At 42.9% G+C, this 14,061-nt stretch overlaps 1 protein-coding gene across 1 annotated transcript in view; it reads right to left on the bottom strand.

The window, feature by feature from the left end:
• The window catches only part of SYTL2 (synaptotagmin like 2), a 53,432-nt gene extending 45,620 nt beyond the window's left edge, over positions 1-7,812 (bottom strand). The window contains exon 1 of the mRNA XM_050332272.1: positions 7,711-7,812. The gene's annotated coding sequence lies outside the window, so the exon portion shown is untranslated. The remainder of the gene's footprint in view (positions 1-7,710) is intronic.
• Between the last annotated feature and the right edge of the window lie 6,249 nt (positions 7,813-14,061).

The following is a 14,061-nucleotide window of genomic DNA, read 5'->3' as shown; positions in this document are numbered from 1 at the left end:
TTTGTTCTGGTTTAGTTCTGGTAGGTGCATTGTTTGAATTAGTAACAGTTCGTTTAGAAGAACTTCATTCTTCTAGTTGCTAATGCTTTTCATCAAGAATTAAAAAACAAAGAATGCCTTCACAGGGTAAGGGACTTGAAATATAGTAATGAAGGTGACTCAGTCCTCTAGATCTCTACAGGCAGACCATAGCCATTTGTGTAACAATTATTCTCATCTCCCTTTACAGAGGGACTAGACTCCTTCCAAAAGCAGAAGCATGAGGGGCTCACAAGACTCAAGCTCCCATTGTCACTTTCTCATTCTTCATGTCAACATTGGTTTTAGACACAGACAAGGTCCAGCTTAATAGCATGGGTTTATGTCTTGTTTGAATATAGATTTAAGTAAAACACTAAAACCTTTAAGAGAGATTGGAAGTACACCAGTTACTCTGGGAAGTGTCTCCTCTACATCATCTACATATGATTATCTGACACATTTCTGCTTTTAAAGGCTAGGTCTTTCTGAATGTTTTCCCAATAAAATTACAAGACAATTTAAAAAAAAAAAAAGGAGAAAAAAAAAAAAAAGAAAGAAAAAAAGCAGCCAACCTTGAAACTTCTAATACAAGTAACTGATTAATTCCTTAGAAAGGTTTTGTTAAGATGCCAAAGCCTTCCTTTCTTTCTACAGGAAAGAAGTGCTCACTCTCTTCTTCGGGACACTTGCCACCTTAAACATATGGATTCAGCGTGAAAGATAACAGTGAGAATGGGACAACAGTACCTCCGTTCCCTTCTCACAAACTTTTATTGCAGGATGGAAAATGCACCTGTTATTTCTCTCACCTGCAGCATCCCATAGAGAACTTTCATACAGAACCAGGAGCTGCCAAATGCCTCTCTTCAAAAAGGCTAATGAGCACTGCACTAATGCAAGTCAAATGCAAACATCCATTATGTACTAGGAAGTCCTTAATAAAAAAGAAAAGAAAAGGGGAAACAAAATAAAAAAATTATAAAAAAGGCTAAAGAAGAAATGTTGACAAGTTTAGCTACTGGAGACTTAAGAGCTATCCTACCTTCACATTTCTTCCTTTTTCTCCAGCAAGCATTGGATACTTTTTAGCTAGGATTCTCTTCTGGAAATTGTACTATTGGAGAATGGAAGTGTGCAAAACTGTGACTAATTAACAAGTATTTCCTGTCAGTGGCTACTGGGAAGTGACACACTTCCTGCATCTTGGTTAAATAATCTTTTCTATCTGAAAACGAAGAACCGAACTGCAGTTTACAGTCACTGGGTAATTCTGACTCTTTGCTAATGCGGGCTGTCCAACAGGAGGGCTTTATTAAGGGGCTAGCAGCACTGATGAAATTCATGTTACAAATAGCAGACATGGATTTGCATTCAAATAATTACTTAGACTAATGCTAAGTTGAGCTGACAGTAAGACAGTTGATAGAGCAGTTTCAGCTTTGAACACCAATTGGAAGACTGAATTATACAATTTCTGAAGAAGCTCTGAAAGGGGTTTTTTTTCAAAGCCTATGCATGTGACTTCTCTGATGTTTTCTGTCCTATTCTTATGGGATTCCATTAGTCAGCATCTGTTGTGCCCCTGTGAGTTGCACTCTCACTCCTTGAAGTCAAGGTGATGAGTTAGTTGAGCAAGACAGCCACCATCACTGACAGACTGATTTTCCTCCACTGTGTTTGCAATACTAGGAACTTGTGGGTTAACAAGTTGCCCCTTTTATTCATCTCTTTGATCTGTTATAAAGCACTGTCACAGCCATCTGCTCAGGTCACTGCTGGTAGCACATTTCCTCTACAGGAGGGTGCACAACACAGCTCTGTGGTACAGGTTAAGCACAGAACTGCCAAATCAAGAAGGCAACATTTCATGTCGTCTTTGACTGCCCTGGCAGAGGTTACTGATCTCAGCTTCACCAGAGCACCTTTGCCTGTAGCCTAACACGAATCTGGGATCACACAGAACATTGCAAAAGGCACTCCATCATTCTCAGACACAATTAACCGCATAAATAAGTAGCTGTGGGAAACAAAATAATCCCTTACCTAAATCACTCTTATTTGTCACTGCAGCCCCCTACTTTTCAGCTACCAGCCTTGTTATTGTAACTACGGCTCTGTTTAACTGATTAATAATGTGCACAAAGAGTCAGTGAACAAAACCAGCCCTTTGGCTGTCCTTTCTCACAAAGTGACTAACCACTCACCTTAGACACTCATGCAGGTTTTGAAGGCTAAAATTGCCCACCTAATAAATTACATAATCCGAAGGCTACTAAGAAAGCTTGCGTCAATTAATCTGGTCCTTGTCACAGTAACTGAAGCACAAACCTACCCGAAAACAGGGCCTCACACAGAATCCAATTACCAGCAGAAATCAACTGCTAGAGGAAAGAGAATATTCTTCAGGAGTCCTGCAGTCATAGAAACAATAAGTAAGCCAAAGAGTGAGGTGGGGAAAAAAGCACTACGGCAAAGTTTCCAGATAAGTTAAAAATCAAAATGGTTAAAAAAAATTAGTCTGCTGTCTGCAGGTAGACTCGTCAGAATCAGATCTCATCTCAGTCCAAAATTAAGTTAACCTTTGCAACAGAGTTTTTATTTCAGGGCTATTGTTTGGTTGGTTAGTTTGTTTTGTTGGGTTTTTTTAATAGGCACATTAAAAAAGCTCACTATATCTCCCTATTGAGAAGAAAATCACTCATCTTCCCATGGATAATGACATTTTAACCAATAGCCCTGTAATAAGAAAATTCCATCTGCTATCAGGATCATTCTGGCTAAGTTGAAACTAGCCAGTAGCAACGTTAGTCCTCCTTAATATCAATATTAAATTGTAAGAAAAACAGGAAGTCTATCAGCGATGAAAAGTTCACTCACGAGATTGTTTGCACTGCTGGGCTGGGCTGTATCATGTCTTTTCCCTGACTGGTACCAGTTTCACTGAATACTTATGGACAGATGCAAACAGAGCACTCTAGAACCAAAAAGCAAGGTGCACTATGATGCGAAGAGCCTGAAAGGGTATGGTAAGAGTTAAACCAAATTGCTACTCATGAGAAGCCTAAAGCAGGGAACAGCTTTTAGAGCAGCCTTCAGTTGCACTGAATGAGGTGTGGTGACAAATCACACTGTGTGAATGGGATTTGCCCTATGAATGCTACTGAATAGCATAGGAGCAGGAGGGAGGGAGCAAAAGGTTGTGTCTGAAATTGTTTTTCATGCACAGGAAGCAAAATCAGGACTTTAGAGTCTGTGAGGCTGGGGCTCACAGTGTAAGGCCTGTCCCTGAACAGGTATTTAGTTTTGCAGGAGTGGCTCATTCTTTAGGAGCATAGCTATGAAAGGTGTTAGCTCGCTTGCCCAGGAGCTACAGCACATACCCAGGAAGCAGCCAAATCCAGAGCTCCCAAGACGACTGAACCAAGTAAATCCTTCAGAGACTGTCATATATTTTGGTGAACAAGGGAATGTGCATTTGAATCTTCTTGGGTTATCTCTTGACCCTTCCTATGGCTGAACTACCAAGGATTACACCTCACAGAATGACTATCAAAGTGGTGTCACAACCTTGCAAGCAGAAACGGAAAGCCAGGTGCGCTCTCTCTCAATCAGACCACCACAACTAAAATCAGGCTCTCTTCTGACTTCCCTCCTCATCCAGGCAGACCTGCATTCCTGACTACATAGCAGTCCAGTTCTAGTACAGCAGGAGGAACAGGAGAGTAATGTGAAGTATTAATTTTTAATCCAAATCTCTTAACCTCCAGAGAAGTAACGTAATCACTGTGAAGCAAGGTAAAATCAATGACATTTCCATTAACATAAGTTACCCCAGGACTAAAAAAATGTTTTGTGTGGTCAGGGCCAGAATATAAGGTCAAAGGCTCACTACTTCTGGCTGTTTGATAGATTTCTGCCTAGGACTTAGGCCCATACCTTTTGCTTACAGTGCCTTAAGTGCAATTACACAGGGTTTTTGGACCTCACCCTTAATTTTTCATAACTGTTGTTCTATATTTAATGTTATCTCTTAATCACACTAGCCACTTAAATTCATTAGAGAAGAAGAGATTGGCGGTAGATTTTAACATCTACAAGCTGACGGTGTACAACCATTTCTAACTCAGGAGTCCTTGATTATGCTGACTTACTACTGGAACACTAGCTACATGGCTGAGATTACACAGGCTAACGGTAGTCCATCCAGCCTGTACAGAAGTAAATCTCTGTCAGTTTATCAGTCAGCCAGAATCAGACACTGAGCAGGCAATTTCATACAGATTTTTACCAATACTGTTTGATACTTTTGTAGAACAAAATCACCTGGCAGTGAATCAAGGACTTTGTTCTGATAGTTACAAATAAGCATTTACTTTCTTTTTACCTTTATTTTTATTTACAATCCCCTGCCATGGGCAGGGGCATGTTCCACTACACCACATTACTCAGAGCCACATCCAGCCTGGTCTACAACACCTCCTGAGGGATGAGGTCTAGTGGAACATGCCCCTGCCCATTTTTTCCCCCTCCATCTTGCTATGTTCCTCTGCAGTATAAATCTTCTTCTAAAAGTAAATTTTTCTTTCTCACAGTCATTGATCATCACAGGGATGAGGAGTTCACAATCTCTCTGGGCAACAAATTGTTAAGTTGATCATTAATTTTGTGTATAGCACAGGATACTGAGTGGGATTCAGGTCAAAAAAAGTCTGGCATTATCGTCCAGATAAAGAATTGTAAAATAAAGAAGGGGAAGAAATATTCTTTTCCTCCTCCTCATATGTATGTTATACCTCTGCCCTTTGCTGCTCTCAGTGCAATAAGCAGAGTCAAATTACATATAGAAAGGAAACCTTATAACATGAAGTAAGAATCTAGCACAGCCAGTTGCTGTACCCAGATGAATTGGAAAGACTCCCTACCACAAGAATGAAGTACGAACAAGACTGCTAAAATCAGCTGTCACTTTCTTTATGCCCAAATAAGCCAAAGCACTGGAGAATGCTAATACAGCAACTGCAACATTACTGGCTTGACATACCATAAAGCATAAGTGGTTTGGCATTGTAAGACCAAATTAAGGAGCCTCCTTAAACTGACTTATGAGCAACCCAAATAAGCTGACTTGAAATGCAACAGCACCAGAAGCACTGATTTCAAGCACCAGAAATTTGCCTACTGTTGTCAGCAGTCATTCATTAGTCAGCTATCCTGGGTGAAAAGTACTTTCTGTGCAGAGAAAAAAAAGTCTTCACTATGGTTCAAAACAAGTCACTATTGAATGAAGAGTGATTTCCATGGGACAGAACCATCATTTTAAAAGAAAATTAAAATTAAAAATTCTTTTTCCTACAGAAAGACTATGAATTGGTTTTGTGTTTCCTTGCAAATAATGTTTTCTTATTAGATTTTTGTTTGAAAAATCCCTTTCTGCCATGAGCACAGGAAACAATACAGGGTAGAAAAGAAGCCATTTTAACTTCATCCTACTGCTTTCCTGGTTAAGCCTTCTTCCTAGATGCAACTGTTAAAATTTCACCTTCTGTGCAAGCATCAAAGGTTTTCTCCAAGTACTAAATTGGAGCAATATTTCCACTTGGGAATCTGGCCAATGTCTCCTGCAGAACAACAGGAGTTTATTCCAGAGAATGCCTGTCCATGGTCTCTTATCCAGTATTTTAGAGAAAAAACAAATTCACTTTTCTGTCATTCATTTTTGAGGGCAAGGGAGTTTTCTTTACTTTGGCCTTTGTAAGCATTGGAAACAAGAACATGAAGAGTTATTTCACTGAATTTTAAAAGTCTGACAGTGAAACTGATAATACATTATTTTGGGCTGCAAGAGATGCTGGAGGAAAGTTTCTTTAACAAGAGACAGGTCCAATGACAGCTTCAGGAAATTCAAGAACATGCCTTACAGCCAAAGTAGAGACCTGCTGCACACACAAGGCAGAAGCAAACTAAACAAGATGCTTATTATTTCCTTGCCTTACACCTAGACAGAAGCACACTAAAATATGGTAATTTGTAACAGTGTATAAGCATTTTTTAACACTGCAACAACAGTAGCAGCAGTATTTTATAACTTAGTATACATCAAATATATAAATAACGCACAACCACAAATGAACAGAGACTTGCAGTATACTTGTCCAAATAGTGCACAGGAAATCATGTGAAAATAGTAAAATCTGCAAGACAAGAAAAAAGGATGTAGACTGGGCAGGAAAGTTGTCAGATGAAACTAAAATAAAACTGCAGAATGAAGAAGAGATATGTCTGATGGAACCAGAATAACCCTGCAAAACAAATAAGAAAGGTGCCTAGCAACACTAAGGTAAGCTTACTCCCTCAAATAATATAAACTATGTGAAAGGCTGATGAGATCACCTCCTTTTCTTCCAGGGAGGTAGCAAAGGTGCATAGCACATTAACAATTAGGAAAGAAAGATGGTAATTTATGAAAATCACAAAACGCTTACTTTGATTCCAGCTTCTCTTGCCAAGGAGTTCTCAAGTGCTTTACTTGGACTCCGGCAACTGAAACAAACCATCAAGAACTGTAGTCATCATTGCTAAATATAGGGCATCAGCTCCAGGGCATTGAATACTCCTAGATTTACTACTACATATATGATTGCTAAGAACTGTTTGGGAAATTACTGATGGTAATTAAGAACTAATAACTGGAAAACTGCATTGTTGCTGTATACAAGTTAAATAAAGTGGTTTGATTGGTCAGTCTTTTAAACACTCCATCACAGAGAGCTTCAATTCTCTGATACATATAAACACACAAATGTTTTGTTGCAATACTTTGATCACTTCTTCTAGCAAATAAAATCAAGTTTCTTTTTAGAGCATCCTGTCAATCATGTGTTGTAAATGAATGGGAGGGATGCATCACCACAACATGTTCTAATTCCCTTCCCCTTACACTTTTTGAGAAAGCTCAAAAATACTAGTAACTTGACAATCTGTCCCCAGATTTAGGCGACCTTCATCCTGCAATGGCAATCACATAGATCCTTCTGCTCACACAGGAAAGATGCAGTCAAGTGCATTAAACTTTAGGGCCAGGTCCAACTCTGCAAGTCATTCCAGAGACGCCGTGGAAGATGCAAATAATTCAGTGTTTTGAAATGTAAGTGTTTACTATTTACACAAAGATCATTAACATCTCTCAGCTGAGATCTAAGTGCTCTTTTTAAATATAGAGAGTCCTTTCATTGAAGCAGGCTACAGGAGCACGGCGCAGCTAAGTTCTGACAGTTACTCGGCTCTCAGCCCCGGACCGGGGGAGCTCCCCCCGGCAGCAGCAGCGGGATGTCCCGGAGCACGGCATCCCCCCCCGGCGAGGAGGTCTCGAGAGCGAGGAAAACCGCTGGCAAGCGGCGCTTCCCTCCAGCCTCAGCAACAGGGGCTGGGCCGGCGAGACACCTGTAAGAGTTCTCCCGACCGCAGGTGAACGGGCCCTGCAAACTGACCACGGCACAAAACCACTCCGGACCAGCCCGGCTGTCCAAGGCTTGGAGCCAGGACTCCTCAGGGAACAACGGACTCGCCCTCACTCTATCCCAGCGCTGCAGGCGCGGGGTTGTTTCTACGCCCTTTTTTTTAACTCCGAGTCACTCCATTTACAAGACAACCCCCGCCTACCCCCAGAGACCCTTTTTAGAGCAGCCTCACCTCTCCTGCCGCCCTCTCCGCGGCTCCCCCCAGCTCTTCCCTCCAGCCGGAGACAGTGCCGGTGACCCGTTCCCCGCCGGCAGCCGCAGCCCCGCACCTTCCTCCCGGCTTGTCTGAGGGAAGGGAGGCGGCACAAGGAGAGGCAAAGCTCGTCCTGCCGCCCCGGGCCGGTGCCGGGCCAATGCCGGCGCCGCGTCCCTGCGAGCGGGGCGGGTCCCCCCCCCCCACCGGGCCCGCCCCGCCCCGCGGTCCCGCCCGTGTCACCTGCGGCAGCCACCGGGGCGGGCGCGCTGCCTGAGGGGCGGGGGAGCCCTCAGGGCCGCTGTCAGCGGGCACCTCTCGCGGAGACAGGAACTCCACGGCGAACAGTGGCTATTCCACACAACGTCCACGCAGGGAGTATCGCCTCGGCTCGACGAGCTGCCTGGAGGGACAAGGATCGGTATTTCACTTTACCTGGTGACAGGCAACCCGAGAGGTGTGAACATACGCCCTTGTTTACAGTAAAGATAGGGGCAGAGATAACAGAAGTTTTAGTCATTTATTTGCCCAGGAAGCCGCTGTAAGTGCTTTTCTGTTTAATTAGTGGCACAGAATACACATGCCGCCATTTCACGGGATGTTGGGACCTTCCCGTCTCAGTGCCTGTTGCTCAGCAGTTAGGCACCACGGAGGTTTCTGAAGCCGGAGTCCCTCCCTTTGTAAACAGAGACACAGCACCGACCCCTGGCATGTGGAGAGCTGGTGTGGTGGTATTTTCCCCTTGCTTATGTTCTTCTCGCGGCCCTTGAGTTAATTGATTTAATTCGGGTTTGGGGCAGCCGGAGGATTTCCGTCTCTGGCGTGCCCGGGAGCAGAGCCGCCGTGCCCTGAGGGCAGCCCGTGTGTCACCTGCCCACGTCTGCTGACCGGTGACCTGGCTTGGTTCTCACTTTCAGCAGCTCTGCTTCAATTTACTTCCCTGTTGTGTTCCCAAGCTGAGCCCATTCTCTCCCAAACTGCAGATCATCAGCCCTGGCTTCCTGCTAATCATAAGTTCTTATGTTTCACTTTCTACACAAACTTGGATGTGGTGAAATAGTTTTTAGAGGGAATTGATGTAAAGGTTTGGTAAATTACATGTCTTTTCAATTTCGTGCATTTTATACGTAGTTCTTCCTTTTCCTATATGACAAAATAAGGGGCCAGAGCATGCTTTTTGTGCACTATCCAGTAAAATTCTGACTTAATAAGCCTTTAATAAGGTTTACATTCAGTTCCCAAGAATCAGAGTGAATTGGAGACCTTGTGAAAGCTTAAAAGTTGCTTGCTCCCCTCGATAATTTTCATTCAAGCACCTCTTATCTGCATATCCTGTTTATTCATCCCAATGCAGCATACTAAGCCATATCTGTTCAAATCCACAATGAAATTCTGTTCAGTGCAGATCAATAAACATCACTTAATTAGAACTGGGGGCCCTTTTGACATTCCCGGTACATGGAGCACGTTTTTGTCTTACGGAAAATATCTTTTTCCCCTCTCACAGCAGTCCCAAAGAATAACAAAGGTGGTTAGGGGAAAACAGCATTTTAGGACCAGGCACACTGTATCAACTGGCAGCTGTGGGTACGCTTGGCCCCTGCTGGATGGAGCTGGAACTGATGGGTCTGGTGTACCCACTGCCCCAAACAATTGCCCCTTTAAACAATGACTTAGGACTCAAGCTTAGGGAAAAGCAGCTCCTCACTGCAAGGAAGCTCCAGGTGGCAGATGTCTCCAGCATTGTGACAGGTGACTGCTGAGAAACTGTGTACAGAGCGTGTACTGTGTCTGTTAAAATATATATGTGCTCTCTCCTACTCACATTTACTGTAGTGATTTGTTCTTGAAATGGATTCAGATGAAATCAGTGGGATTATGTGTGTAAGGGCTGTCCCAGCTGAGATCGGTTCCCAGCTGAAACCTTGAGTGTTTGCAGTAACGAAGCAGATGAAAATACCTGAATGACCCTCAGAACACTGAATACCTGAAGGACCCTCAGATTCATTCCTCAGTAACTTCAGATGGAAAAAATCTGCAACCAATATACAACTGGTCCCTGCAGTTACTCTACAGTAGTGTAGTAGGTTTGTAGAATCTGTGCATTTCATGTAACCACAGAAGGGCTGTTTTTCATGTGAATTGAGCCTGAACACTCTCAATGTGGCAGCAAGAGAACAAAAACTAGTGATGGAAGGATGTACCCTACCCACCCTCCTCTTCCCCATACACAGTCACAGAGTTAAGTTCTCACCACAGTCAAAAGATATAAGCATGTTTTTGATTGCATGCAACACGAAGTGTTATGACATCTTCAGGTAAACAAACAAACAAACAAAACCCAAGCCAAACAAACCCAAAAAACCAAAAAACAAACAACTCTTCAGGTATCTTTGTGTAGAGGTATTGCTGTCAGATTCAGAAAGTGGATCAGCTTCCTTCCTTCACCCCTTCATTCAGCATGTTTATCTGTCTAGCCATTATCCAAAGTAAAAACGAAGTAATCCTATCTTCTCCCAATAACAGAAAAATTGACAAGTGTTTCAGTGTGGTTACAAAATGGCAGGAAATAGTTGAAGAGACAGTAATTTCTAGTGAAGCAAATCCACCTGATTCTGCTTCACTTCCTCCAGATTCCTCCAGACAAAATCTCAATCTCCTCTGACACTCTTTTTGATGAACTAACACTAATCACAGCTAACTCAGATGTTGCTGATTTAATTGCTGTAGTGATATTTTCCTGGCTGGTGGCTTTGACCACATCTCTTGCTTTTGATCCTTCATTTGGCTCCTGGGCCTTTTTTGCTTTCTTTTTTTTTTTTTTTTTTTCTTTAAAATCTTCTGCACTGTTAGGTAATGGGATAAAAAGTTCTCCATGTGCACAAAGGAAGGCAAAGGAACAACGGTAGGTGGAGGAGCCTGACAAATACCCTCTCTGGCTGCCCCCAAATCCACCACAGGAGCTCTCAGCACATCAGTGACCCACTTAGGGGGTGAAGGATCACACATGAAGGATCACAGAGGCAGGAGGGGGAGCCCCGGTAATCCCATCAGAGGCACATGCCTTCCCAGGGAGTCCCAGTACCTTACAGACTGGGGGGATCACCACTAGTGTAGGGCACAATGTGGAATGCAAGGGAAGAGGATTTTAAGGTTGCACGAGACCTACTATGGGATATTCAGGGGACGAGCCAAAGGTGTGGAGAAAAGAGGCATGAAGATTTGGAGAGAAACAAGCACATTAAAACAGAGAGGTAAGGGGATAAAAGGGGCCAGTAACATGTAAAGAGGGCTGTTAAGTTTGCTTATCTGCCCATGCCCTGCACCTGCTAAAGGCATTTCTTTACATATTTAAAAATTAATTCTTCAAAAATATTTTTAAAATAATTTAAAACTTATTTAAAAACATTGCAAGAAAATGTATACTGAAGGTGTAAACTGTGAAAGGGAACAATGTGGGTAATTTAGGTGTATATAAGTCTCTCTCTGGTAAGAAAGAGATTAGTTTGATAGTAATGAAAGAAATGGCTTTAAAGATCACACGTGCATGACTAGGGCTTGATCATTTTCCTTACCCTTTGCTCCCAAACAAAATTAATTTAAGTCCTGATGCCACTGACCAAGGCATCTTTAAATTTACTCTCCTATGCTGCACTGCTAAAGACTACTCTCAAATGCCTAGCTGAGAAGACACGTGAAACCCTAATTTACTCTTTAATGATTTCTAGGAGGTGAGAAGGATTCTAGGAATAACTGCAGTTTTCCTCAAGGACAGATCGAGATAGTGTCTGCTTTGCGCTTGATAAGAAATGCTGTCTCATGTTTAATTATATAGTTCTTTGTCATTAAACTCTTCCTACTAGGTGCTTTCTAGTCTTTTCCTTATGTAGTTTTAGTCTCTGACAATTGTTCTGCATCTGCATATGTCTGTAAAAATGTGAATTTGCCATTTTGAACTTGATCAGAGCGTGGAGCCAAAACAAATTCCATGTAATAGTGATATACAAAAAATGGCTCTGGCACTGCATGGAAATTTTCAGTCTCACGTGGCTTTACCCTCTCTTATCAGATTTCCAAAGTTTAAAAGAAACACAAAGAGAAAAAAGAGTATAAAGAAACATGAGAACTTTTCCTCCAGTTATAAAGTTAGTGGGACAGTTCAGTGGGAAACTCAGCATTAGGGATGGGGTCAGAGCAGGAATCAGCTCTGGAGTCAGTTTTATTGGAAGTCTTGTCTTCCACTGAAGGTTAGGCAACATGAAAACCAGAGTTGAAACTCCCAGAAGTGGCCCAAGGCTGCACCTCCAGAGAAGGTCTTGCCAAGAGACCCTGGGTCACAGAGAAGCTCCCCTGGGCGCTGTCTAATGCATAAAGCTTTATTCTTGTCTGCTGAGAGCACTGGCTCCACAGTTACATAGTTATCTCTTTGCTTGTGTGGTCTTCCCATTCCTCACTTTCCAATGGGAGATGATCTTTGATGACTTCTTCCTTGCTCTGAAGGTGTTACAGGTCTGCCCAGCTGTCCCTCAGGACCTCAACTGCTGCCTGCAGCTGCAGTAGGATACTGGCCTTTCGGCAGCCAGTGGAGGGCTGAAATGACACAGGAAGATGTATCAACGACCGAAAAATCCCAGGTTAGAATGGTCATGCCTTCCCCAGCATCCTGAGCAGCACAACATTTGGAAAAGCTTGAAAGCTTTCCCCGGGTTCAGTTTCATACTCATGCTGAGGTTTGGGGCATGGCACCAGAGAGAAGAGGCGGCATAAATAGTGGAAGGCAGTGACATATTTCCTTAGTCAAGGAAACAATGTAAAAGAGGAGGGCAATTTTAACTTACATATCCTCAGAAGACTCATACCCTACTCTGCCAGCTGGGGCATCTTGCCATACACATACCCTTGAAATTCTTTGTGAAGAATGGGGCCCATCATAGCTGCCACATCTCTATTGATGGTCTGGCTGAGCCGCAGACACATGGAAGGGAGAAACTTGCTCCAGCTAAACCTCACTGAACTCAGCATCCCCCAAACACAAACTGCCTCAGCCCAAGGGCTCAGTTTTTCCTCCCTCTGGAGGAAAATAACTTGCTCAACTGGATAAGAAGCATTTCTCTTTAGCACCTACAACATTTCTGACTGAAGGGCCACTGAGATCCAGCTGGTTCTCAGGAGGAACTCTCCAGGCCCACCTTGTGGGACCAGTGGAAAGGTGTAATCCACACACCCAGCATTTCAATGCTCTTTAGCAGCACCTTCCAGCTCCAGGCATTTTCACAGACAAGCTGCTTCCTCCCAAAGCACATCTGACCTGTCATTGTTGCGCATAGGTGGGTGAACCCAGCATTGCAGCTTCTGCTGAAGGGTCAACAGAAAAGGCAACTCTCAGATTTCAGACCACACAGCAGAACAAAGAGTAAATCTTGCCACAAAATTCATCTTCCCCCATTTGAGGGAAGGAACATTTTTTTCCAATCTTGGAAGCCAAGATTTACACCTATTGGTCACTCTTACAGAACTGTGTCAAAAGATGGGGATGCAGGGAGGTGCCTACGTAAAGTAAGTACGAGGGGGAGTATCTTGTAGTCTTATCCAGATCTGTCTCAAATGGTAGTCCCATGCTTATCAGCATTCAATTCTGAACCAGATTTGGATTCGTGGGCATGTGTGAAGTGTTTTAAAATTCCTCCTTTGAAGTACTAAGTTACTGCTCTTCTCCATCTTCTCTTCCTGGTTCACTTTAGGTAACTCCTTTATGCATATATAAATGCTACATATATTGCACACATCACGCATATTTGTTCCTAATGATCATTAAAGAGCAAATGGGACACCCATTTTCAAGGGCAAGAAGAAGGATCTAGGAAACTACAGAGCAGGCTCCAGGAAGACTACAGATCAGATGGTGCAATTCTTGGGGTTGTCCTGTGCAGGACCAGGAGCTGGACTTGACGATCCTTGTGGGTCCCTTCCAACTCAGGATATTCTATGATTCCATATTCAAGCTTATTAACAGGGGGTCAAAGAATAGCTGAAAGCACTACCTGATCCTGGCAGCACTGCCAACCTGCGAAATAAGGACTCAAAATTCTCAAAATATTTTTAGTCTTTCTAAAAGATGTCTTTTCTGCCCATGTGAATAGAAAAATGCAAAGGTTGCCTACAGTCAGGTTTAAGCACTGTTATCTTTTGGCATAGTGTGATTTAAATATGTTGAAGTTAAAGATCTTGTGCTATAGAGTATGAAGGTCACAACTTTGTCTTTGCCAGCTGACAAAAGACCCTGTTCTTTTTCTTTGCCTTGTATTCAAAGTCTGGCTTATGTGTCAGCTG

This window comes from Myiozetetes cayanensis, unplaced genomic scaffold (assembly GCF_022539395.1).
Source record: "Myiozetetes cayanensis isolate MyiCay16 unplaced genomic scaffold, myiCay2020 scf5-8, whole genome shotgun sequence".
NCBI classification, from domain to species: domain Eukaryota; kingdom Metazoa; phylum Chordata; class Aves; order Passeriformes; family Tyrannidae; genus Myiozetetes; species Myiozetetes cayanensis.
The sequence above is the reverse complement of the archived record's forward strand: the minus strand, read 5'-3'. Positions and strand labels throughout refer to the sequence as shown.